The 26950-nt window shown below is 39.2% G+C and overlaps 1 protein-coding gene across 10 annotated transcripts in view; it reads right to left on the bottom strand.

Annotated features, from left to right (window-relative positions):
- DIP2C (disco interacting protein 2 homolog C) overlaps positions 1 to 26950 on the bottom strand; it is a 2757794-nt gene that overhangs the window by 428546 nt on the left and 2302298 nt on the right. The gene's annotated exons all lie outside the window — the stretch shown is intronic.

Raw genomic sequence — 26950 nt, 5'->3', positions numbered from 1 at the left:
ACAGATCTATGTCCGGGCGTCCCCATTTCCTTATTATCATGCTGAAGACCTGTGGATTTAGTTTCCATTCGTGCGGATCCATGAGATTTCTGCTTAGTTCATCTGCCAGTGTATTTTTCTTTCCTGGCAGGAATTGTGCCTGCAGATGTACTTGATAGGTCAGTGCTGTGCTCCACAAAGTCATGGCTTGCCTGCAGAAGGGGTAGGAATGTGTGCCCCCTTGCTTTTTTATGTACCACATAACTGTGGTGGTGTCCGTCTTTAGTAATAGTTGTCCTGGATGTAGTAGATCCTTGAAGGCTGTCAGGGCATTCTGTACAGCTAGCATCTCTTTTTGATTGATGTGAAGATGCATCTGTTCCTTGGGCCACGTGCCCTGAATACATTTTCCTGCCATGTGTGCCCCCCAGACATAATCCGATGCATCCGTTGTTATTGTCTGCCTGGCTGTGGGTAAGGTGAAGGGCTGTCCCTTGTTGTGGTGACAGGCCCTGGACCACCATCGAAACTCCTGTTGTAGACATGGAATTATAGTTACTATTGTCTCCAGGCTGTGGCAATGCTGAGTCCAAACACTTTTTAGATACCACTGTAGTTTCCTCATATGCAGTGTAGAATGCAGGAAACCATGAAACCCAGGGCCTGCAGAATTTTTCTTGCAGGGAGCTGGGTCTTTGTTGCCATCATTTGAAAGTAATGAGTCAGTTGCCTTTGCTTGTCTGGCGTGAGATAAGCTATCTGGGCAGTTGTATTTAAGCTTGCACCCAGGAATATTATCTCTTGAGGGGGCACTAATTTTGATTTATTTTCGTTTACTGTGTACCCTAGGCAAATTAATAATCTTTTTACAAATGCCAGATGCTTTAGTAGAATGTCCTTGCTCTCTGCTTGAATAAGGCAGTCGTCCAAGTAGGGATATACCTGAATTCCTCTATGTCTGCAAAATGCAATTACTGGTGCCAGGCATTTTGTGAAGACCCTGGGCGCAGTAGATAAGCCAAAGGGAAGTGCAGAGAATTGGTAATGCATTGAGCCAGCTATGAATCTGAGGTATCTTCTGCAAGATTGTCTGATTGGGACATGCAGGTATGCCTCCTTGAGGTCCAAAGTAACTAGCCAAGCCTTCTTGCCCAGCATGGGTAGAAGTTGCTGCAGTGTTAACATTCTGAATTTTGGAACATCCAGGAAAGTATTTAGGATTGACAAGTCCAGTATTGGTCTCCAGGCTTTGTCCTTTCTGGGAACCAGGAAGAGTCTTGAGTAAAATCCTTGTCCCTGTTCTTGCTGTGGTACTCTTTGAATAGCTCCCATGTCCATGAGAGTAGCAATTTCCTTTTGTGCTTCTGCCCATTGGTTTTGTGGCAGGTCCGGCATACCTTTTGATTTTGGAAGAGTGTGAAAGTGGAACCTGTATCCCTGAGAAACTATATTCAGTACCCATTTGTCCTGGGTGATTGTGCGCCAATTTTGTGCGAAAAGTGCTAGCTTTCCCCCTAGGGGTGCTGCCAAAAGGTAAGTGCTTGGCCTTTGTAGAGGAAAGTCATTGGAACTGTTTTCCAAAAGGTTGAGATTTGTCTTCTCCTCCTTTGGGGGCAGAAGAACCCCATTGTTTAGGTCTGTAGGAGCCTTGGGGCTGAGATCTGGCTCTTGGGCGTCTGTATCTGCCTCTTTGTGGCCTGTCTGACACCGGAAAGGACCAATTTTTAGAAGGCCAGTTTCTACTAAACCTAGGTGGTTGAACCTGTAAGAAATCCTTTACTGTCTGCATTGATTTTGCTTTATCCTCCATTTTCTTTAACACCTCTTCTGCCTTAACACCAAACAAAGTATCATGCTGTAATGGAGCATCCAATAATTTTACTTTAACATGTTCAGGTAAACTTTGTTCTTTCAACCAAGCATGCCTTCGAATGACAGAGCCTGTAACTGCGGCTCTGCAAGAAAACCTCTAATGAATCAAAACCACATTGCAGAGTATGCTTTCCCACTTGTTCAGCTGCATGCAATAATTCCTGCATTTCCTTATTGTCAGGATTCTCTGAATTTGTAAGCATTTTCTGTTTTGACAAAGACACGAGGTACTGTTGATATTTAAGCATGTGAAACTGGCAGTTTAAAGCCCTTACAGCTAAAGTAGCAGAGGTGTAAACTTTTCCCCCCATCTATCCAGAGCTCTAGAATCTCTATCAGAGGGAACAGGGTTTTAGCAGTGGAAGCCTTAACCCCTTTGGGACCCTGATAAATTGTTTCAGGGTCAGCAGCAGGGTTTTTATAAAGACATTTATGAGAGAGTCAGGGACCCTGTAATACCTGTCTGGCTTGACTGGTGCAGGGGGTAAAGAATCAGGAGACAGACTGGATTCAGAGAAAACATCATCAACTATATCAAGCACAGGGGGGATAGCCAAGGGCCTGTGTTGAGGCAGTAAAAGAAAATCTCTGAGCCTTTTCTTGGATTCTGAATAATCCTGGCTCTCCCAGTGGAAATGTTGCCTCATGGTGTGCAGAGTTTCCCCAAAGAGTAATCCTCAGGAGGGGAGGCTGAAGGTATAGATTCTTCAGCATCAGAGTCCTCATAGGGAGGAAGAGAACAGCCCTGATCTGAAGAGGAATCAGAGGAAGAGAACAGCCCCGATCTGAAGAGGAATCAGAGGAAGAGAACAGCCCTGATCTGAAGAGGAATCAGAGGAAGAGAACAGCCCTGATCTGAAGAGGAATCAGAGGAAGAGAACAGCCCTGATCTGAAGAGGAATCAGAGGAAGAGAATAGCCCCGATCTGAAGAGGAATCAGAAGAAATAGAAACCTGGTCAGAGGAATCAGTCAGTGTTTTGCCTAGGCCTTTTATCAGGAGGGGGATGGGAACCCCTGATCAAAGTAATTAAGTCTTCAGCCATTTTAAGCATCTGTTTCTTTGGCATGGTTGACTGTCCAGGAGAATGCTGTACTTGTTTCTGTCTTTAGTGGTGTCTTTGACTGTACTTTGGCTGCTGTAGAGGATTTAATAGTAAGCTGTGAAGGTCTGAAAACACCCTCAAAAGCTGATGCCTGCTCAGCGGCTCTGGACCCATCTGAGGGAATATTTTCCGTAGGCCCAATACCTTGAGTATCCAGAGGCCTAGTTGTCTTCACGTGGGAACTGGATATGGCCTGTGGCTCTGAGGTAGGGGGTGTCAGGGGCTGCGAACCGGCAACTGGCCTAGAAGAGGCTTCATCGTCGGTTTTGGACCTCGGATGCCTGTCCTTTTCCTTGTCTTTGCGTTTTTTATGAATTCCGGTCGTCGGTTGTTCTGACAGCATTATATAGTTAAACCTTCGGCCAAAGTAATGTAATGCAAAATCAAACCGATGTTTAATAGTGCTTTTGTTGAATCTAGCACAAAACTGACAACTAGTAACGTCGTGGTCAGGGCTTAGGCAAGGAATACAGTAAGAGTGAAAGTCCTTATGAGGTATTTGCTTCCCACAAGAAATACAATTGTTAACTTTTACTGACATCGGTCTGGAGCAAGAAAAGTTTCCCCAACGGGGTACTTAGCTTTATTGAAGACTTTGGTTCTGAAACTCTATTTCGAAAATCTCAGGAGTCGGCTGACCGGCACTTGCGAACTGCTTCTGCTTCGGGCACCGCACGGCAAGAAAGACTGAAGAAAATGGTGTCAGTTGCATCTTTTATACCCCCCGACGCCAGACCTAGACTTTGGAACTCGGGCCGACTGCGGGTAGCCTGCCAGCAGGATAACCCAAGTGTAATGACTGCAACAGTGAAACACGATGAACAGTAAGTAGCCATTTACATCCCAAAGTGAAATGGTATACTGGACAGACTAGACATAAGGTTAAATATAGAACATGCAAACACATAAGGGACATAATAACTTTTCCAAAAGTGCAGTAGCTGTGCATACCAAGACACTTCATGAAGATAAAACAGATGGGTTTAAATTTATGTTAGGCTGCCCTTATTAGCTGAGAGGAAAAAATAAAGTGGGACACTAAATAGTTTAGAACGTTTTTAATCCTGATATATACAGTACTTTATACTATACTCTAAACCATTCATTCATTTTTATAAAAAATAATGCTAAGGTATTTCATCATTCAGACCCCTAGGGTGTAAATGATGAAATACCTTAGCATTACGTTATGAATGAAAGGTTTAGAGTATAGGATAGAGCCCACTATTAGGATCTGCTTCTGTGCTTATATCCCATATCCCCCCCTTCAAAGAGCAGGATTAGACTATCACAGAAACGCATGCGTCTGGAGCATTTCTCTCTGGGCCTCCGTTGAAAATTGTCTCATTCCAAGTCGTACTTTCTTGGTTAACAAATGTAAAATAAATAAATCCTTGCCAAGGTGCCAACAAGGGCATAAAAAGACCTCATGGCTGCCTGAATGACTATCCCTTCTGGGCAGCTATTGCCTTGAACCAGAATAAAATTCCCAGGTAAGGGAATGAATAAACCAGGTTCATCTAGAAGTAGGCTTGATAATTAGCAGGTAAAAATCAGAAAGAAAAAAGGAATGTCAAAGGCATCAGTTTATACTGCTGAACTGGTACTAGAAAAAAATATCAGCATCTTGCATGTTAGCATCTTTGAGGCAGAAATCCCCCAAAGTTTCCACATTATGGCTTATTTTGTTCTCACTTTTCATTAATTTGCTTTTTCCCTCCCTAACTTGAAAATTACCATATATGCAGGTGAAAGAATACAAGATCTGCCAACAATGTATACAAGAGAACCTCTGAAATAGCATTTTAACAGCCTGTGACACTGGCCATTATACAAAACCTAACTGTGAACATGAAAAAATTGATGCCAGTGATCTTCAGCACACCACAAAATGGACTAAATGAAGATGTATAACCCTCTGAACAACTAATTCATCATACTTAAACAGCACAAATACTTGGGGGTATGGCTCAACCAAGCTTTGTCATTTCAGTTTTATTTTAAACACTGTTAGTTGTTCTGAAGCAGTTTAAAATGAGTTACAGGCTCACTAGTCTACACACATTTAAATACAGAAAGGGCACTGCTATGATGAACTTATTTATACTGAAGTTAGTGTGCACTACCTGTCATATCCTTAATTAAAAACACATACTACTGATATTCTTCAAACCATTTTAATAGCATGAGTAGATAATATTCTTCAAGTTATTTTAACAGCATGAGTAGATTTGTCCCTTCCTGAACCCTAGAAGTAACAGTGACTTTCCCTTCAGAAAGAACATTGCTTCCTGCTCATGCCACTTTGAAGCCTCCCCTCCTTACCTTCAGACAAGTGCATTTGGAACACTGTCCTGGATCCTGAAGATTGTCATACTGACAATATGAACTGCTGCATTTGGAATACTGTGTTAACCCCCCCCTGCCCCGAAAATACTGCTAATACAAATTAATACTGTACGCAACCCCTCTCATACTGCTGATACAAGCTACTGCATTTGGAGTACTGTGTTAACCCCCCCCCCCCCAATACTGCTAATACAAACCACTGTGTTTGGAATACTGTCCTCAACCCATCATAACTTTGGTAAAAATTACTTTATTTGGAACACAGTCCTCAACTCCCTCATATCGATAAAATGAACTATTTTTCAGCAGGAAGGGGAATGGCTTGGGACAGAACCTTCAGTGTCTTCAGTGCTGTTCACAGACGTTTCTCTTTATGATAGACCCTAACCTCTCCTGCATGCTATATGTCACTCTTGGGTGAGTATGCCCATGGGCAATGTGAGGGTGTCTCCCCACCTATACAGATAATGCACTCCTCCTCAGTAGCTCCACCCAACTTGTTGCATGCTACTATACTGTCAGTCAGTTTTCATTTGGTATCAAGATGGAAGCTGAACTCCAAGCATGCTGTCACACTCCCTCAACAGAAAAGTAATTAGTCATAAGCCTCATCACTCCACTATCACCTCAAGCAATCTCCTCCAGCTCCTTTGCCAATAACTGAGCAAATGAGAAGCCTGAAAAGGTACGGTGTGCTACAATTTTATATGCCACAGCAGGTGGACTTTTTAGCATCTGTGTCTTGAACACACAATGAAAGGGTTATGGTCAATAATCGGATCATAATCTTCTATGACTGTCTCTCTAGCAGTGGAAGAATAGAAGGGACAGCATCTGAAGTAGTAAAATGTAAAATGCTAGCTGCAGGCAAGTCAAACAAGTACAGTAAATGTCCTCTAGCCACAGGAGTAAATCAGTGCATTTGAGTCTCATATGAAAAGGGTAGAAAAAGCTTTGCATTGCAAATTTTACAGTGTTAACTATATTATGTTCAAGGCAATAGAGCTAACTCACAGCTGAGTGTGCTTCCAGACGTTTCTGGAGTTAACTCCTACTGACACCTCTAGGCGTCAAATATTGCTTGTTCATAATTGCTTTAATAATTCCAAAAACATGCTACATACAAAGTATCAGATTTCATCTTAAAGCATACATGATGGCAAACACAGTTGTATTGTTATCTGACCTCTGTGTAATGCAGCTACAAGAAATATTAATTATTTGTATTGTAATTTTCATATTTCTCTAAATATCTCAACATTCAGGTAAGAGACAGAACTGCATAGCCTCCTGTGAAAGCTTACAGCTGTATGAAGAAAATCCTGCAAGCAGTATGTGTCTTGCTTGAGTGGTTACTAAGATATCATAACCTGTTTATACAACATTACAAAATTAATATTTACTGCCTTTATTTTGGCCTATAAAATCCAGTTTAAAACATCGAACTGAATGAATGCCACTGATGTACAGATTAATTTATCCTGAATAGTTTGTCATTTGCAGTTTTCTAGTAACACTTATGGTTCCATAGATACGGATATTTGTTTAAACTGTAGGGTGGTAACTATTTTTTAAAAGCTCAAACCACACCCACTTGGAGTTAAAAGTACACACACTAAAGTTCTGTACTGCAGGGAATGAGTTAATGTGTTGTCTATTTTTTGGGTAGTGAAGGAACTGTTTGCTGTTCTAAAGAAAATAAGAGATCAGGTTCAGTAAGCAGAGTGCTACACAAAAACATATAAGTAATGCAAAAATGAGAGAGAGAGAGAGAGACTGTGGAGGTCCAGTTTGAAACAGAAAGACAAAGAATATATGCTAGTAGAATAGAAAGTAAGTTTCATTACATCACGGTTAGACTTGGTCTGTAATGTTGGGTGGTCACGGTGGTGCAGCGGTTAGCGTTGCCGCCTCACAGCAAGAGGTTCTCCGGTTCGATCCTCGGCTGGGGTGCCTTCTGTGCGGAGTCTGCATATCCTCCCTGTGGTCGCATGGGGTTTCCTCTGGATGCTCCGGTTTCCCCCCACATCCCAAAGACATGCTGTAGGTGGATTGGACACTCTAAATTGGCCCTAGGCGCGCGCGTGTGTGTGTGTGTGTGTGTGTGTGTGTGTGTGTGTGTGTGTGTGTGTGTGTGTGTGTGTGCCTTCTGTGGAAGGTTGGGTGCCGGGCTGGCAACTCAACACTGTAAAACTCCACTGCCAATCATGAGCGGACAGGTGATCTGCTGTGACCACCCCTAACCGGGAAAAGCTGAAAGAAGAAGAAGAAGAAGACTTGGTCTGCAATGTTAATAGACTGGTGGACAGGAACAAAACAGGAAAATGTGTGGGCATATTTACAAAGTAATAATGTTACAAGAAACATATCTGAATCATGAAAAAATAAGTTTTGTAAACAAATGGGGGAAGGAGGGTTTCCTGATTGGAAGAGGAGAACAGCAAAAGGAATGGGTTTTAATTAAAAAAAAAGGTATTAGAATGAATATTGAGGAACAAATAAAGGACAGTAAGGGAAGATTTATAAAGGTGAGAGATTGCTGGCAGGGCATAAGAGTTAATACGGACTACAGTATATATTCAACCAAAGCACCGAGACAAGTTATAAAGAATATTACTGCAGAAGCTATAGCATTTCATCAAAGATAGATGGCACTGGCTATAGAATGAATCACTTTAACATGACTGAATACGAGATTTTTTTTTCAAGAAACATCTTTATTAAATTATCATATGACATAGGCAATCTAATATAAATGAAAAACAAGCAACATTGACACCACTTTAGTTGCAAACATTATACATCACAAACACCATTGAAACAACTATAGTTGCAAACATTATACATGACTTATAACCTAGCCAGTCATTGTCAGTTAAGCAATATATGGCTCATTCAAATCCTGTCTCTTAAACCTCGTTCCTTCTATGCATATATTATTCCCACAATTCCCATTTCTTCCTATGCAGTTTGCTCCTTCCCTTTTCTAAAGATCCCAATTCCAGTTGTTTTATCTCTATCTACTTCTAATAAAGTTGGTCCACACTTTGATTTTCATTTTCTAGTAATTGCTTTTTGCCAAAATAGTAATTGGCAGCCACCATAATTAGACTCAGCAAGGCTTTACTATGTCTAGGCAATTCCGATTCTGTATCATAGCTCAAAAAAATCATCTCCCCATTCAATCCAATCTGCTCACCCAGCATCTCTAACAGAGCGGACCGCAGGGAATCTCTAACGTCTGTCAGCTCATTACACTCCCAAAACATATGTTCTCAGTCACCTCTTTCTTGAACATCACACCTCCAACAACTGCTATCTACCCAAGGAAAAATTCTTTGGAGTCTACTTGGAGTATAAAAATACCTATGTAAACACTTCCAGGCAAAGATTCTAAATCTTCTAGATTTTGTTGCATATTTGGGAGATAGACTTATATCCCCCATTGTCTCTTTGTGAATTGCTTATCCAGTCTCTCTTCCCAATCCTTTCTAAGCTCCTCTGATTGATTCTTATAATTATCATGCAATATTTTATATGCTCTAATAATTATTCCTTTTTTAATGGCAGCTTCTGTTCCAGATTATATTAAAAACTCGACTAGTGCTGGTCTTTCATTTACTCTCTGCATATACTCTGAGATCAATCCTTGAAAGAGAAGGCAATCTGTAACCTGCAGTCTAAATAAAGTATTGGCCTCTTCCCATTCTATTAAATTTCCCTTTCTATTTATTTGCTCCCAATTCCTTGGTTCCTTTTCCAGTTTTCTCCAATAAATTCCAGGACCCTCTTGCCTATTGTCTGTATCCCTAACCACAGTCATCCCTATTGGTAGAATCTCTCTTCTCTGTTCTTGTGCTGGTTTAGTTCTCAGAATATTCCCTGCTATTTTATGAATATAATAGTCTGTATGATTTTTGTTTCTCCTTAAGAGTCTGCATCCAAAATCCCAATCTCTCCTTATTTCTTGAGCTTCCCCCTTATTACCATCATTCCTTTCCACTTTGAATTACAGTTTTCTGTTTGTGCTATGTATAAGAGACTTAAGTGTGTTGCTCTAAAATACCCCCTCAGATTGGGTAATCTTAGTTAACCTTGTTCTATCGGAAGAATCAGCTTTTCCCACTTGACCCTTGCTGTCTTCCCCTCCCAGTTAAAATCCTTCAACTCTTTTTTAATTGCTCACCACAGCTTCTCCTCTGGTTGATAAAAATATGCCTGACCTGTGTGCAAGACTAAAGGGACTAAAAACATTTTAATTGCTTGTATCTTAGTATCCATATCCATATAACAAAACTTCCAGTTTGTCAATTTTTTTGTATTATCTTCTGTTTAGTCTTTTCCCACATATCCTTAGCTGCCACAACAGTTATTTCTAATCCATACTCCTAAATACTTAATTTTATTATGTCCCCATAAATACAGATATTGTTGGACCAATTCATGTGTGGATACATACTGCCATTGCCTTTGTTTTAACTTCACTAATTTTGTATCCTGAGAAGATATGAACCTATCTTAAAATGTTCTACAACACTGTAATGTCCCTTTCTGGTTTTGTCATGTATAAAACAATATCATCTGCAAACAGAGCCAGCTTTTCTTGACTACCATACCAATTATATCCTTGAATTTCTGAGTCCCTTATTTTCTTTGCCAGTGGTTCTAAATATAATGCAAACAACAAAGGGAAACGTGGATAACCCTGCTTGGTTCCTCTACTCAAGCAGAAGTCATCAGAGAAGACCTCACTCACTTTAATTTTTGCCTCAAATCCTTCATGCATACTCCTAAAGAACCTTATAATTGTATTAGGGAAAGCAAATGCTTCCATTGACATGCTCATGAAGTCCCAGTTTCCTCTGTCAAATGTTTTCTCTGCATCAAGACCAAACAATAACAGTGGTATTTTCTTACATTTTGCTTCCCTCTGGATCATCAATGTTCTGTTAATACTGTCAAATATTTGCCTCCCCTCCACAAAACCACACTGATCCACATCTATCAATTTTGGTATCACGTTTGCCATTCTTTTAGCCATTATAGACAAACACTTTATAATCATGGTTTAGTATTGAGATGGGCTTGTATGGAGCTGGATCATCTTTACTCTCTTTAGGTATTACCATTACCACCACTTTCTTCCAGGATGCTAGTAGTTCTCCTCCTCGTAAAATACTGTTAAACAAAACCTTCAGATCTTTATCATTTTTTTTCTTCTTAGCTTCTAAACCTCCACAGGAATACCATCTTTTCCTGGGGACTTTCCTGTAGATTGGTTATACATAGCCATTTTTATCTCATCTCTTCTTATCCTGTTAGTAATTGAGCCTCATCTACCTCTAACTTTGGCATATTTAATTCTTCAATAAACATTTCCATTTGTACCTTTTCTTGATTTCCACATTTCTCTGCTTTACACAAACTTTCATAAAATGTCCAAAACATTTCTAATACTTCTACAGGATGTCTTGTTATCTTCCTGGTTACAGTCTCCCTAAGCTTGGTGACAACCCTTTCAACTTTCTGTTGCCCGAGTCATTGTGCTAAAAGTTTTGTGCTCTGGAATTATCATCAAAAAACAGTTGCTTAACAGCAATTTTTCTAAACTCATGCATATTATCGAGGTAATCCATTATTTTCTGTTTAGCATTCTGCAGTTGCTCCTTTTCTTGTTCTGACAGATTCTTCCTATTTTGCAATACTTTAACATTTGTCAGTCTCTCTAAATAATTCTTGATACTACTTAACCATATCTCCCTTTCTTTTATTTCCACCTTAGATTTAAACTCCACTTTAATTTTATCCTACTCCCTAGCTATATTTTCAGAAAAACAATTCTATCTTTTCTAGTAGCCCCTCAATTCCAAAACCCATTCCTTAAATTCCTTTCTTTTCAATCAGGAAAGCACCAGTGTCTCATGTTTATTTCATTACCTTGCATTTTTATTTTAGTTATTATTGGTGCATGATCTGAAATAGTCATTTGGTGTGTTTCAAGAGCTTCCATTAAATGCATGTTCCTGTGAGATATAAATTCTATCTAGCCTAGCCCAGTTTTTGTATCTTGGAGAACAGTATGCAAATTCACTCCAAACTCCTAGTACTGAATTCACATCTTTCATTCCAAACATTTTCATAAATTTCTTCAGAAATCTACCCTCCTTTGTTATATATTTCCCTTCCAGGCCTCCCAGACACATCTTCACTGCTGCAAACCAAATTCCAGTCTCCACCTATAAGTAATATTCCTTGCTGAAAGTGGATTATTTCTCCCACAATTTACTTAAGCTCATTAAAGCAGTTTTAGGTAGAATGTAAATGCATGCCAGTATAATCCTCCTCCCTTGCCAGTAGCCCTTTAGTACTATATACCTTCCATTATATTTTTTTCTCCTCTTCTATCACTATTGGAGCTCCTCTTGCAATTAATATACAAGTACTCATCTTTTCCTTTGGCCCAGATATTCTGCTGAATAACCACCCTGAAAACCTTTCTTTATCAAATTTACATGTTCAGTTCTTTCCGGGTGTGTCTCCTGCAGCATAGCTATTTGTACTCTACATTTTTAATATAGTTCACTACTCTTTCTTTTTTATATTCATCTGTAAGACCATTCAGGTTGAAAGACAATACAGAAAGCATAATTTTCTTATATAGTTTTTATTACCACTTTTTATGTATAACTGCTTTTTTGTTAAATGTCTATTCCAACTTTTATGTTACATGCATATACTGTTCAGCAAGTTGGTCTTTTATACAGTTGTTTCTTGTTATATCTATCTGAGTGTATGTCACATCTTACATAGCGTTTTGCTTTTTTGAAAGCCCTCAAACATAAACACCCCCTCACCTCCTCTAAAACCTAGTAAATTAACACACAAAACTAAGTTAATAGCCACACAGACAGACTAGAGTTAACCAAAAAGAAAGGTTAGTCATGCTAACATGCATGGTACAGCTTGTGCTATTAGTAAGTGCTATTTTATTTTGTCTATCTTTATAGCTCTCTCAGCTGAGAAAACACTTAAATGCTTTCAGTAAACACTTTCTCAAGCCATTTCTCTTTATCAAACTGTCTTGTAGTAACATGCAAACCAGACACAAAACTGCTAAGGATATCTTGTTTACCAGAAAAAAAGCCTTATAATATTCAATATTCTTTTTCATTTACATGCTTTGTAATAAACTTGTTACTGGATAATGCCTAGGGTCTTAACCCAGTCATTTCCCTTCTTATGTCATACTCTGTTAACCAGATCTTTCCTCTCTCTCCCCTTCTTTCTTTTTCTATATTGCAGTGCCTACATTTCTTAAAACTAAACAAAGAAAAACAGAGAAGAAGGGAGAAAAAGAAAAAAAAGTACCTGCTTATATTAGTATCCCCAATGCATTAAAAAATGGAGAAAACTTTACTTCAAGTCTAATTGGTTTTGTCTCATCTTTAAAACTCTCCTAGCTGAGAAAACCCATGATTGCTTTCAGAGAACATTATGTCCTAGCCAATTTCTCTTTTCTTTTTTCTTTTCCCTCAGCCAATCCTCTTCTGCCAGACTATCTCTAGTTTCTCTTTATCAGACTGTCTTCATGGAGACATGAGACTCAGACAGCCAGCTTCTCTTTCTCAGATTGTTTCCATGGAAATATACATGTATTTGCTAGAAAAAAGCCTCATAATATTTAATATTCTTTTTCATTTACTTGCTCTCTCTCTCTCTCAAAACTAATCAAACTTAGGTCCTTAATCCAGTTATTTCCCCATGCAAGAAAGAGAAAAATCACATTAATTTTAACTTTGTCATGCCTTTTTAACCATTTTTAATTGTACTGCCTATATTTCTTAAAACTGTACAAGAAGAAAGAGAGAAGAGGGGAGAAAAAGAAAAACAGCACCTGTTTACAATCCCCATTACACTTAAAAAAATAACATGCAAAGAAAACCATACACCACAAATACAGTAATATTAAGAAAATAAAATGTGTTCTTTACTTACAGTTAGCTTTCTACCCTCTCTTTCCCTCCCCAAAGCATTTTTCCAAACATTAATGACATGAAGTAGGGCATATACTTTACAGTCCCCCACAAATCCAACAAATTTTGAAAAAAAATCCAACATTCCCAGATTTTGATGTTCTGTCATATTTTACAAATATAACTACTGCATTGTAATCCCACATTCACTTACTGGTTTTACTACTGTTCTTCTCCATCACCCAAATCCTGTCTCTTCTTCATTTCCAATGTACTTTTGAGTCTTCTAGTCAACTCTCATGCTTCCTTCATTCTCTCCAACATTTTCTGTTGAAATACTGGAAAGGTTTTCACAAGTACAGTCTCTCTGTGGTCTTTATTACCAGAAGAACAAGAAGCAGAATCTCCTTCTATTTCACAGCTAAACCTTTACTGGACAAACTTCTGTATTCCTCTTTAGCATGTACTTCATCAAAAAATGATTTTGTTCCTCCATGGATGAATACTATGAAGACAGCTGGGTACAGCAGTTTGAATCTCACAACTGTGTCTTGACATTCTCTGAATAGTGAAATAAATTTGCTTCTCTTCTGCCTAGTGTACAATGAGTAATCATGCTCCACAAACACTCTGCTGTCTCACACTTTTAGTATTTTGTCCTTCTGCCACAGTTTTGTCAAAATCAACTCCTTCTGCTGGTAGGATTACATCTTTACTATTAAAGGTCTAGGTTGCTTTCTTATAACTAGGTTTGGAGCATACACATGATGTGCCCTTTTAACTAACACATCCTGCTGTGGAATACCAGTCCAGTTGCTTATTTGTGCTTTCATAAAATTAGTGCAGTCTGTTCTTTCCAGCTTCTCTGGTATAGTGGAAAATCTCAGGTTTTCCCTACATTCGCTGTCCTCTAATTCTATTATTTTTAAAGATCTCTTCCTGAGCAGTCTCATATTCATCCAGCATCTTCTTCATTTTGACCTTTCATTTTTGCAGCTTTATCATCTCATCTGAATATCTGTTTAAAGCTTCTTCCATTTTTTCCAGCCTTTTGTTGTTTGTATTGATACACTCCATCAGTACTTTGTTTACTTTAACCAGGTCTGCATGCAGTTGTCTTATAACCTCCTGTAGGTTATTGGAAGTCATGTCTGAAGGTTGCATTGCATTTTGCTGAATAACTGAAGAGTTTTCCCTGGTCAGTGTTTCTTCCTCACTTTTTGCAGCCAATTTTTTTTCCAGGTCTACTGTATTTCTTTATTCCTAGCATCCAAGTAGTGCACTTACTGGCCAGTGACTGAAATTTACCCATAAACACAAAAGTCTACTGGCTTTCTCTGCTGATTTTCTCTTTTCACACTGGGAAAGCTAGAAACAAGCTGTTACTCAATGAGCAACCTTGGACGTCCCTCTCTGAATACAAGTTGGTGAAAGTTACATAGAGAAATATATATGAATTGATGTAATGAAAAGAATGAATTGGAGTATACACATTTTTGCAGTTCTTGGAGAAGATTAGATAGATGTTACACATTAACAGAAAACAGTAACATGGTGCTAACTATGAAAACGCGTCCAGTGACAGTGTCAGACCATGCACCCATACAAATTAAGTTTTTGTAAGCAAGTAACAATTATTGGGACAAACACCAGCATTTTCTAGCATTTCCCATGGAGAGGAAGCCATATAATGATTTGAATAGATCAAATTTTAAGGGAATGCTATTAGATTTGAATCTAAGTAGTTAAGAGCTTGCAAAGGAGTTGGATAATTGTAAACTGAAGATTAGGCATGTGGTAACAGTGAAAGCAAAGGAAAAATGGAATAACAATCATAATGGGTCTCCATCAGTCGTAAAATGTAAGGAATTTACAGGAACAAAAAAAAAATAAGGAGGAGACAACAGGCTGTACAGTAACAAAGGAGCTATAATGTTTACGCAACAGTACTTGGAAAATGAGAACAATGAGCAATGATTTCACAACTTTTTTTTTAAATAGCCTCAGAGCAATCTAATTGCTAACTCAATGTCTGAGCCAACAAAAGGTTGAAAGAAAGGATGACAAAAATCAGGAATTATGATAACAGAAGGTAGAAATGGAACCAGGAAAATAAGGGCTGTAACTGTAAAGTGTTACAGTACACACTATTGATAAGATGTAGAGGTTCAGAGTGACATACAAGAAATGGCAACATATTTAAGACAGTTATAACTTCCTCAGTTAAAATAAGTATAAACAGAAATATTAACTTAAAAATAAGGAAATATTAAATTAAAGAACCAATGAAAAAACAGAATACAGGGAAATTCCTGGAAGAATAAAAGGAAATAATAAAAGTCTGGCTAGTAATTTTTAATAAAATTTTCTGTATAGGGATGTGCCCTTGACTTAGAAAGATGTTGTAGCAGCAGTTATACAAAAGGAGGGGAAAGATCCTCTTGATGCTGGGTCTAAAATAGCCACTTCAGTTCTAAATAATAACTACAAAGTGTTCATGCCAATTCCAGCAAAAAGATACTGTTAAGAACAACAGACGTGGATCAGTGTGGGTTTATACAATTAGGCAAACAATAGACAACATTAACAGAACCCTTATGGTTCAAAAGGATGTACTGGGCAAGATTTAGTTTGGATTTTATGGAGAGATTGTTTGAGGCACTTGGGCTTCCACAAAAATGGACAACATTAATATCCAATATCTACAATGGAGCACAAGCTAGAGTGAAGTGCAGTGGTGAGCTGTCTAAAGCATTTAGTCTTCCAAGAGGAAATAGGCAGTAGTGTCCATTTCACCACTGCTATTTACTTTGTATTTAGACACATTAGCCTCAGACATAAACCAATCAAATGTAACTGGATACAAATGGACAGATACTAAACAGAAAATAGCCCTTTTTGCAGATGACATATTATAGGTGACCAGTGCAGAACATGATATAAAAATTCTATCTTATAAATTGGAAAAAAAAAAGGAGGTTGTAGTAATAAATTATGCCCCAACACATGGCTTGGTCCAGAATCTCACCTTTTTGTGGGTGATTACTAGATAAGGTACTTGCCACTTTGGTTGAAATAGGATGTTGAGCAAGCATCTAAAGAAATATGGGAAGAAATTATCCAAAAGCTTATAAGATAAGACAAGACAAGACTTTGGAAATTGTTTATAGACCTTGACAATAAGATACAAGCAATTGAGATGTTTCTGCTGGTTCTTTACATATGTCAAAGCTTGTATGTATCAATTAAGATATCAGATGTAAAAAAATAAGAAAAAAGGAAATTAAAGTTTTTTTAGGGGTAGGCATAGTTTATATGATTCATTTGACTGAAAGCGCATTTCATTGAAAAGAAAAAAAAGTCAAATCACAAAATATTACAAAAACAATCTAAAAATACCCAATATCATTCACCCCAAACTACAAAACGTTGACCAAGTGTAATTTTTCGTAGTGGTACTGCCTTGGGAAGGGTTTTCAGTAATGTAATGTGTAGGGTTAGGGTTAGCATGCGAGTAAGGTGTTTATGAGTGCTTACTCATGTGTGCTAACCCTAACCCTACACATTACATTACTAAAAACCCATTCCATAACACTACCACTACACAATATGAAAGGATACAGAACACATATAACATCAAACATGCAAAACAGTAAATCTATCCTCTTACCTAACCCTAAAACCCGTAAACTCACTCAAATACAGAGATATACACACACATGCACACCAACTACAATAACCTTTACAGTCAAATATTAATTTTTTGTAATCATGCCTACAAACACTATAAAAATGAGCATTCAGTCAAATGAGCTTTTGTCATTTTGTGCTATCACCACAAGCAAAACTTTTCAATCAAATGTGCTTTAGACATTTTTAACTAATACCACACACATTAGGTTAATATATTTGATTTAGAAATCAGAATATATTGGTAAATTGAAGGACATGATAGGCATAGGAGCTGAGGAGTCAACTATGTGGTCACTTGTGGACATCTGAGCAGATTCAGGAAAGGAATATATAAAGCATCATGTCCATAAAATCATTAACCATGTCTCATAAGTTCACATGTAAATAATAGGCTAACTACCCTTGTGGGCCCAATTTAAGTCTAGCTAATTTTTCCCTTAGATACAGCTGTAGTACACTAGTGTAGTCCTCATCTTTAGTACATCTCTGTTCTAAGTAGTGCTAGTAAGCTGTCACCTATTAAACCACTAGCCAACTCCCCTATAGAGCACCTCCTAGACCAGTCCTGAAAGCACCCCCCTTTGTGATAATTCTTCAAACCTACCATTATGGACAGTTAGACTACTGTTGTTTCTCCTGCCAGCCTTGTTGACTTGAGTCTCCTGAGGCAGTGTAGCAACTGCCTCATGTACATTGATAACCTTATACTAATAACTCATTCTAGTACAGAGTACGAGTATCTTGAATCCCTGCTCTCTCGCACTCAAAACAGTAACACCGAAGAGGTCATCAACCCACCCTCCACTACTCATGCAAACAGTATGCATCCAACACATAAATCAATATATGCAGAGGTTCTCTCAAAAAACTTACCAAAACACCACAAACCTCCAAAACAAATGACTGCTACAACTTACACAGTTTCCACAGCACCCAAGAGACATAGCAGCACCAGTGTTTCACCTATCAAGCTTTTAAGGCATAACACTCAAAAAAACAATTTTTTTTGTTATAGGAGACTCCATAGTGACACACACAGGATGTCCCACTCACCAGGTTACATAAGGAGAAAGTCACGATAAGCTACCTGTCTAGTGCCAGGATTCATCAGATTACGCATGCACTCAGGTCTCTTGGCAAAAAGTACCCTTATGACTCTGTCATGGGTTCATAGGTGTGTACTAGGCTAATGGCCCTGGAGCCTTTATAAGCCTAGCCCATAGGATAACCCTGGCATCGTGCCACCCAACTTTAGTTCCCAGTACCTCTGTCGAGTAGAGCCACTGGAGTGATCCCTGGGGTGAATTTTCTATTTTCCATCCACTCATCAAGATTTCTCTTGAAGAGGGCCAGTGAAGTGCTCTGTTTGACATGTATGGGAAGTCTATTCCATAGTATGGGCAGTCTCTGGGTTATGAACCTGTCCCTTCAGCATGTTCTGTTGATTGTGGTAATGAGGCTGAGGTCTCTGGAGCGTGTAGTGTGGATGGATTGGGATTTCTTTAGATGTAGCGTTTCTAACAGAGTTGGGTCAGACATGGCTTTGTAAGTCAAGCAGAGATCACCTCTAAGTAGGCGATATGAGACGGAGAATAGTTGGAGTCTTTTGACAATTGTTTAAGGCCTAGGATCCTCTTTGTGATGTACTTTTGTGGCCTCTCCAGTTGTTGCAGGTGTCTAGTGAGTTACATGCCAAATGAGACGTTGTATTCGATGATTGGCATAATGAGGGAAGAGTAGAGGGAGACAATGTCTTCTTTCTTCCTGGATGCAAAACCCTTAGTAATGACATGTGCCACATAGAAGGACTTTCTGACCACAGTGGCAATGTGGTGGTCAAAAGAGAGGTTGCTTTCAACCTGTGTTCCCAGATCTCTTATAATGTCTTCTGTGTTCAGTGGACTACCATTGATGTGGTAATTCATGGGAACTGGGTTTTTCCCAAAGGGGATGACGACACATTTTTTGGCATTGAGCTTAAGGCCATGGTTCTGACACCAGTCGTTGGTCTCAGTGAGGCTTTTCTCTAGGATGTCAACATCACTTGGGGAGTTAATAATAGCTCCCAAATTGCAATCGTCTGTGAACGTTGTCAGCCAAAGTCCCTTCATGTTGGCCTGGAATTCAGAGAAGTAGATACCAAACAGGAGAGGACCCAGGACCAAACCCTGTGGGACTCCACTCATGACTGGTTGGCAGTTTGACTTGGAGTCAGCTACTTTCACACTGTGGGTTCTGTGAGCCAGTTTGCAACCCACCTAGTGATATAGGGGTTGATGCCTAGATTACTGAGTTTTTCTATGACTCCTGAGTGGAGAATGGTATCAAAGGCCTTAGCCAGATCAAGGAAGGCTGTATGAACCACCTTGCCTTTATCCACAGCTCTGGTGACTGACTCAAAGAAGTCGACCAAGTTGAGCAGGCATGATCTATCCTTCACAAAACCAAACTGTGTGGGATCCAGAATTTGGTGATTCCCTATATCCTTGTTTATTAGGTCCATGATGATGCGTTCCATAGCACTGCATATCAGACTAGTCAGGTTATTGGGGTGATAGTTCCCAGGGTCTGTAGTAACTCCTCCTTTGTGGAGAGGGATGACTGGAGCAGTGCGCCATTTGGTAGGGACAAAGCCTGAGGTGAGGCTGTGACTGAACAGGGCACACTCGTGAGGTGCCAGTTCACTCTGTAGTTCATGTAAAACACAGCCAGGGATATTGTCAGGTCCCATAAAAGCTGTATTCTTGGCCTTGGACAGTGATGTTTTAACCTGTGCACCAGTAATACAGTAATACTGGGTGCCTGGCAATCTATTGGTATTGCGATTGGTCCTGGGGGGGGGGGGTAAAGTTGGCACTGAATCTGTCGGCCAGTATACTGGCAATATCTGTTGGCTCACTGTAGGAGGTACCATTGTGCAGTAGCTCAGAGCAAATCTGGATATTGCCTTGGAGATTCTTTACCTAACTATAGAAGGCCTTGTGGTTGTCTTTACTATCTGCTGCAATTCTGTTTTCATAGCTAGCTTTAGAGGATTTGATGAGGGATCTCAACTTTTTGTTGAGGCTGATAAGGGAGTATTTCCAGTCTTGGGACTTCACCTTATTCCACATCAGTTTCCTCCTCCTGTTGTAGAGTTTGTTTATGGCAGGGGACCACCAGATTGGCTTCCTTTTTTTTGGAGGAGAGCATCTTGGTTCTATTGGATATGGCAAGATCCATGCATTTGTGTCTGTGTTCGTACAGTGCATCAATGTATGATTCGGTGGTCATGCAACTTTCTCCATTTGCATGGGTGCCGTGAAGTTGGACACCTCTGTTTTTAGAAGCCCAAAGTTAGCTTTGGAGAAGTTTTTCATGGTGGTTACCTTTGCAGGGGGTGGGGGGGTGGGTGGGATGTGGATTTCCAAGGTGATTAGTTTGTGGTCGGATCTAACCAGGGAGGAGTTGACTATTGGTGTAGATGTTAGTAATGTCCAGGTCAAGGATGTTGCTACCTCTAGTGGGGGTAAGAATGAGCTGGTCCAGGGCATTGGAATTAATGAATTCCAGGAAACATTGGGCAAGTGCATTGGTACATGAGTAGTTTTTCCAGTTAATGGAGGGGTAGTTGAAGTCGCCCAGTATGAGAGAGTTAGGTTGGACCCTAATATTCTCCAGGGTGCTTAGGAATGTGGAGTGCGAGTCTAGGGACATGGTTGGGGACCTTTAGCAGGCTACAACCTGAAACACTGTCTTACCCAATGTTAGCTGCACCTAAAGTATCTCTGATACGTTATGCTGGTCATAGCTCACGTTGGAGTGAACAACCTGAGACATACGTCACTGGAGTATATGAAGACAGATATGACTGAACTCTCCAAGTATGTGTCCCATGTAGGTATGTCCCTAGCCTTGAGCAGCATATTATCTTCACCTACAATGTTGCCAAGGTATAAACAAAAAATTGTCAATTTTAGTAACTGGCTTAATTTTGTGTTATTCAAAGGGAATCCAGTTTCTGTCAGCCCAGGATGACATGGCTGACAAACCTCGCTGTTTTGCAGGGATGGTTTGCACCTGGTACCACTAGGCCTTTGGCTGCTGGCAAAGGCTCTTGCCTCCCCCATAGTGCCTTTTTTAGGCAAGGTCTCAAAAAAAATTGCCGATGTGAAAATTGCCAACCATAACAAAATATGGGTCATGCTGCTAAATCCTAGGAATGTAAACCAAAAACCACACGTCCTGGAAGCATTTCTATCACTGGAGGATGTAGACTGGAAAAAACACAGAAATACCTCACTAAAAGAATCACAGACCTAAAGCAGATGCCCTATGCTGACCATCTAAAAAACTCCAGCTGTAGTCTGTCGCATATTGTGTACTCAGACGTGATCTCTGCTTAACATACAAGGCCATGTCAAACCCAGAGCTGTTGAACATGCTACACTTAAAGAAATCCCAATCCCTCAGAGCCACACACTCCAGGGATCTAAACCTTGTCATCACAATGAACAAAACATGATGGAGGGATAGGTTCCTGACCCAGAGACTCCCAGACTCTGGAATAGACTGCCCATACATGTCAAGCAGAGTGCATCTTTGGCCCTCTTCAAAACGAACCTTGACGATTGGATAGGAGATAGGAAATTCACCCTGGGGATCACGTCAGTCGCCTTGCTAGACAGGGGTCCAGGGAAGTAAATATTGTGGGAAGAAATAGCCAGGGAATTGTTATGGCTAAGCTTGTATAGGCCCTAGGGCTGATAGCCTAGCACCAACCTATGAACCTATGTCTGTGCAGTCACAGATAGCTGGTTCAAGGCCTCACAGAGTGCCCCGGCCTTGCATGACTACAATGGCTTCCACACCTTCAGACTGAAAAAACAGATGTTTCTATCTACATTATAGATAAATACACTTCCCGACTAGTTAGACTGGACAACTCCTTGGAGTTACTCCAAGTTCAGATTACTATGGGCAAGACCCCCATTCAAGTCATAGCTAGTTATAGATCCCCCTCCATGGATCATGATGCGCAAGAGGCCTACTTAACCAAACTGGAGTCAATCCAAATATTCCCAAACACTCTGGCCATGTGGTATTTCAATTATCCCACCATCTACTGGGAAACTTACTCTAGCCCTAACTCACTAGTGCAAAAGTTCCTTGACTTTGTTAACTGAAATGCTCTGGAACAAATTGTTCAAACTCAACAAAAGAAACAAACATACTAGATCTGGTCCTCAGTAACATGACAAACAAGATGCAGCACAGCAGCTGCAGGACCCTCATTAGTTAAATCTAACAACAAATCAGTTGCCTTCGAACAGGCACTAACACCAGAACTCACAAAGGGTGAAGTCGGACTAAAAAACTTCACCAAAACAAACTATACCCTCCAAGGAAACTAGTGACTAACAGTATCATACACACTGATCCTGCAGAGATAGCAAACCTGCTAGCAGACAGATTTGCTGAAAACTTCACTCCCTTATCCCCTCAAAACTTATCACAATCCTTGCCCCTAACTCTCCCTCCACCCTACATATCCAAATAGGAGGTCATTAAAGCCTTGTCTAAGGCAAAAAACACATCCTCTATGAGAACAGACGGCACCTAAGGCTGTCTTCTAAACAAATTAAAACATGAACTAGCATCACCATTAAGTACCCTGTTCAATCACAGCCTAACCACTGGCTTTGTTCCTGTGGAATGGAGAACAGCAACAGTTATTCCCTTCCACAAAGATGGCTTAGCAACAGACCCAGGGAATTTTCTAAACCCATAAGTTTGACCAGCCTCATCTGTAAAACCATGTGACATATCATCATGGACCTCATAAATATAGACACAGGCACCCTCTAAACCCTGGATCTGACCAAATTCAGCTTCAAGGGCATATTCTTCCTGTTACAACTGGTAGATTTCTTTGAAAATGTGACCAGGGTCATTAACGAGGGGAAATCTGTGCACACAGCATACCTCGACTTGGCAAAGGCCGTTAACACATTCCCACGCTCAGGCATTACTGATAAACTTAGCAAACTGAATGTAAACACCTTTGTTGTAAGATGGATTGCCAACTGGCACACAAACCAATCACACGCTGTCAAAGTGGGTGAGCCCACAACACCAGCAGGGTGCCACAAGGGTTAGTGCTGGGCCCCCTGCTGTTTGGTACATACTTTTCAGAAGTTCAGGTCAAAAGTAAGGGGCTTTGGCTGAACAAGTTTGCGGACAACTGCAAACTAGGTGCAATTACTGAATCCTCAAATGATGTCAGTATACTTCAGGAGGGTCTTATGCAGACCAGTGACTGGTGTCTTAGTCATGGTCTCAAACTAAATCCAAAGAAATCCACCATCATTCCCTTCAAATGTCCCTTCACACTATCAAATTAACAACAACACTCTATGTACCTACAAAGTGGTAAGACATCTGGGATGACACATAGACTGCAACCTTAACTTTGACCACCATGTGTCTACAGTAGTAAGTAAGGCTTTCTACATAGTACACTTGATTAGAAAAGGCAATGCCTTTAGAGCATCGGAGGTTATAACTCTTCTATACTCGTCACTAATCAGGCCCATAATTGAGTATAATGCCCCTTTTGGCATATACCATACAAAGCAGCTGCAGCAACTGGAGAGACCTCAGAGGTTTCTACATAAGATGATCAAGGGACTCCAGCATGTGCCTGCCACCGACCAACTAAAGTCCCTGTCACTATACTCAGTACTGTATAGACTTCTTAGGAGGAACTTAAGCCTGGCTTACAAAGCAATATCCAACCTCCAACTGTGTAATGTAAATTAGTCAACAGTCACATTAGTGGTAAGATTTTGCCACTACTAGCATTTTTTTCCTCCAGGTCAAATTAGGCCTGTGTCACAATATGAATAGGTAACAGTTCACAATAGTGCAAGCACAACTTGTTTTCACTTTCTCTGCAGTAGTATGAAGAGGTAATGATTCATAACAATTTGTTCCATCTTTCTTGTTCTCTGCTGTCAAGGCTTCAGGAAGCACTCACAGATAAGTGCTAAGCTGTGGACCACTTTACTCTAGCCAATTTTCACTTAGTGAGAATCAAACCCTGTACTTCTCAAATGCAAGGTAAACATCTTAACCATTATGTCATCTCCCTTTTGTATGGACATACTTTTCTTTCTTTTGCACAGATGACCAACAGCAGCTGAACAAATGGCCAAGATGTCTTTTGAACTGGATAAAAAGGATCTGAACTGCCTAGACATAGTATGGTCTTATTAAGTTTAATTCTATTGGCTGCTAAAAAAGTGATTACTTAAAATGGTAATCACAATCTAAACCAACTGAATTTGAAGTATTAAATATTGCAAAAAGGATAAAAGAACTTGAAGGTTTTAACAGGAAGATGAGGCTCAAAAATTAATACTTAACATCAACCTTCAGGAAAGTCTCCAAAACAGATGGCATTCCTGTGGACGTTTGGGAGTTAGGAGGAAAGGAACCAAGGTATTGGGAGCAAATAACCAGAGATGGAAAGGTAACAGAGTGGGATGAGGCAAAGAATACATTTGGACTGCAGGCTAGAGACTGCCTTCCCTATAGGGACTGATATTAAAGTATAGGGAAAGAGAAAGGGACAGGGCAAATCTTAAGTGAAAAAACTGCTCTGGAGGGGTTTTAGCCGAATCTAGAACAGAAACTGCTGTTAAAAAGGGATAATTAGAAGAATGGGAAGAGAAACTGTAAAAGCAATTTACAAGAGAATAATGGGAAGGCACATATTTATGGCTTCCAAGTACGCAACAAAGTCCAAAAGGTTCCAGACCTTTGCTTTAAAGTGTTCGCATGGGTATTTTTATACTGAAAGCAGGTTTAAAGAATTTTTCCCCAAGTATATAGCACATTCTGGAGGTGTGGTGGGGAAGAAAGAGGAAAGCGGGAATGTATTTTCAGGGTGCAATGAGTTGGCTGCTTTAAAAAATATTCCTTAAAGAATACTCTGGCAGAAATATTGAGTGAGCAAGTGGCTGTAAATAAGGAAATTGTGTGTGTGTGTGTGTGTGTGTGTGTGTGTGTGTGTGTGTGTGTGTGTGTGTGTGTGTGTGTGTATATATATATATATATATATATATATATATATATATATATATATATAGATATATATATATATATATATATATATATATATATATATATAGATATATATATATATATATATATATATATATATATATATTTTTTTTTTTTTTTTTGAGCTTAGACATAGGATCTGAATTGCCTTGACATAGTAATGTCTTGTTAAGTTTAATTCTGTTGGCTGCCAAAAACAATTACTACAAAATGAGTATTAACTAACTGTATTTGAAGTATTAAATATAATAAAATAGATAAAAGAACTGGAAGAGAAATCCCTAGAAAATGGAAGGAGCAAATTCTATAGCAAATACATGGGAAATGTGGGAACAGTACATGCAGAATAATGTTCAGGAGGAGGAGTAAGGCTTAAGGGAAGGCAGGAATTCAGCAATTTATGTAATGTTGGACTGATGATGCTTACAAAGAAAAGATAAATATACTATGTAAATGGAAAAATGTTAATATAATTTGCTCTGTTTTCTGTTAATGTATGTTCGCCTATGTCTTAAGTGATAATTTAATAAAAGTGCTTAAAAAAAAAAAAAGAACCGGAAGAGGGATCTTTAGAAAAGGGAAGTAGCAAATTACATGGAAATAAATAGAATTTGTGGAAACAGGACATGCAGAACATTCAGATAGAGGAAATGAGGTTTAATGGAAGGCAGTAACTGAGTGATTTATATAATGATGGACTGAAAGACAGCTATTACAAAGAAAGAAAATGTAATACATAATGTATGCACATAAAAAATGCCTGTGTGCCTATACCTTATGTGAAAATTTGAGAAAGTTGTGGTACTTCACCAACTTGGTTTGCAGTGAGAGTCACACAACTCTGTAAGAAGTGACAAATGAAGATACTCAGTCTGAAACAATTTCATAGGGAATAAAATCATAACAGAGCTGCAAGATATTTGTGTAAACGTCTAAAACTTTTTTACTTAATTTCTATGACATGTATATACTAATTATGGCTAAAATTGCCAAGCAACTTGAATGAGAGTATCAGCCAAGAATGAGTTACCAAAGCTTACGTTATTTGGTTGCTAATAAGTTAGGGAGTCAGAGTGCATTCCAAGTGAAACAGCAGCAATAGCTACCTACATATCCACCTACCATGGGTGTCATTTTCGAAGTGTTCAGCTTGGTATATATATATATATATATCTATATATATATATATATATATATATATATATCTATATATATATATATATATATATATATATATACACACACACACACACACACACACACACACACACACACACACACACACACACACACACACACACATATTTTTTTTTTATTTTAAATAAATTAGATTTTCCACAAGGTCAAAATGTGGGTGATTTTGACACTCATCAAGAGAGAGAGAGCACTTTCTTTTCTCCTTGAAAATGAATGACAATTTCAGCTTGCACGATAAACAAAATTGTGCAATATCTCAGGGTTACTTTGTGTACTTTTCAAGAGCACGGTATCATAAGCAGTGCATGACAATCCCATGACTTGTCTTTATTTTCAGCCAAATGATTCTTCCACTGCAGGCAAGTATTTCTGCATACTTTCTTCAATGCTTCATAATTTCCACATATGTACAAGTAACCAGTTCCCACAAATGTTCATAAATAACATCTAAACTTGGACCACTTGCAATTTGTCTTTCATAAACAGGAAAGAAATGCAGAAGTTACAACAAAAAATACTGCCACATACTAATCAATACCTTAATACACAAATGGCAACAAATATGAAATTTGTTCTGCACCACAAATACAAACCTTTTCACTCCTCGACTTTAGAGGAAATTTTTGAAACTAATGATAATCTGTAACACTTCATTTACCATGACTTCATCTGCATGG

Source organism: Protopterus annectens, chromosome 3.part0, assembly GCF_019279795.1.
Source record: "Protopterus annectens isolate FY-2018-M chromosome 3.part0, PAN1.0, whole genome shotgun sequence".
Lineage (NCBI taxonomy): Eukaryota > Metazoa > Chordata > Ceratodontiformes > Protopteridae > Protopterus > Protopterus annectens.
The sequence above is the reverse complement of the archived record's forward strand: the minus strand, read 5'-3'. Positions and strand labels throughout refer to the sequence as shown.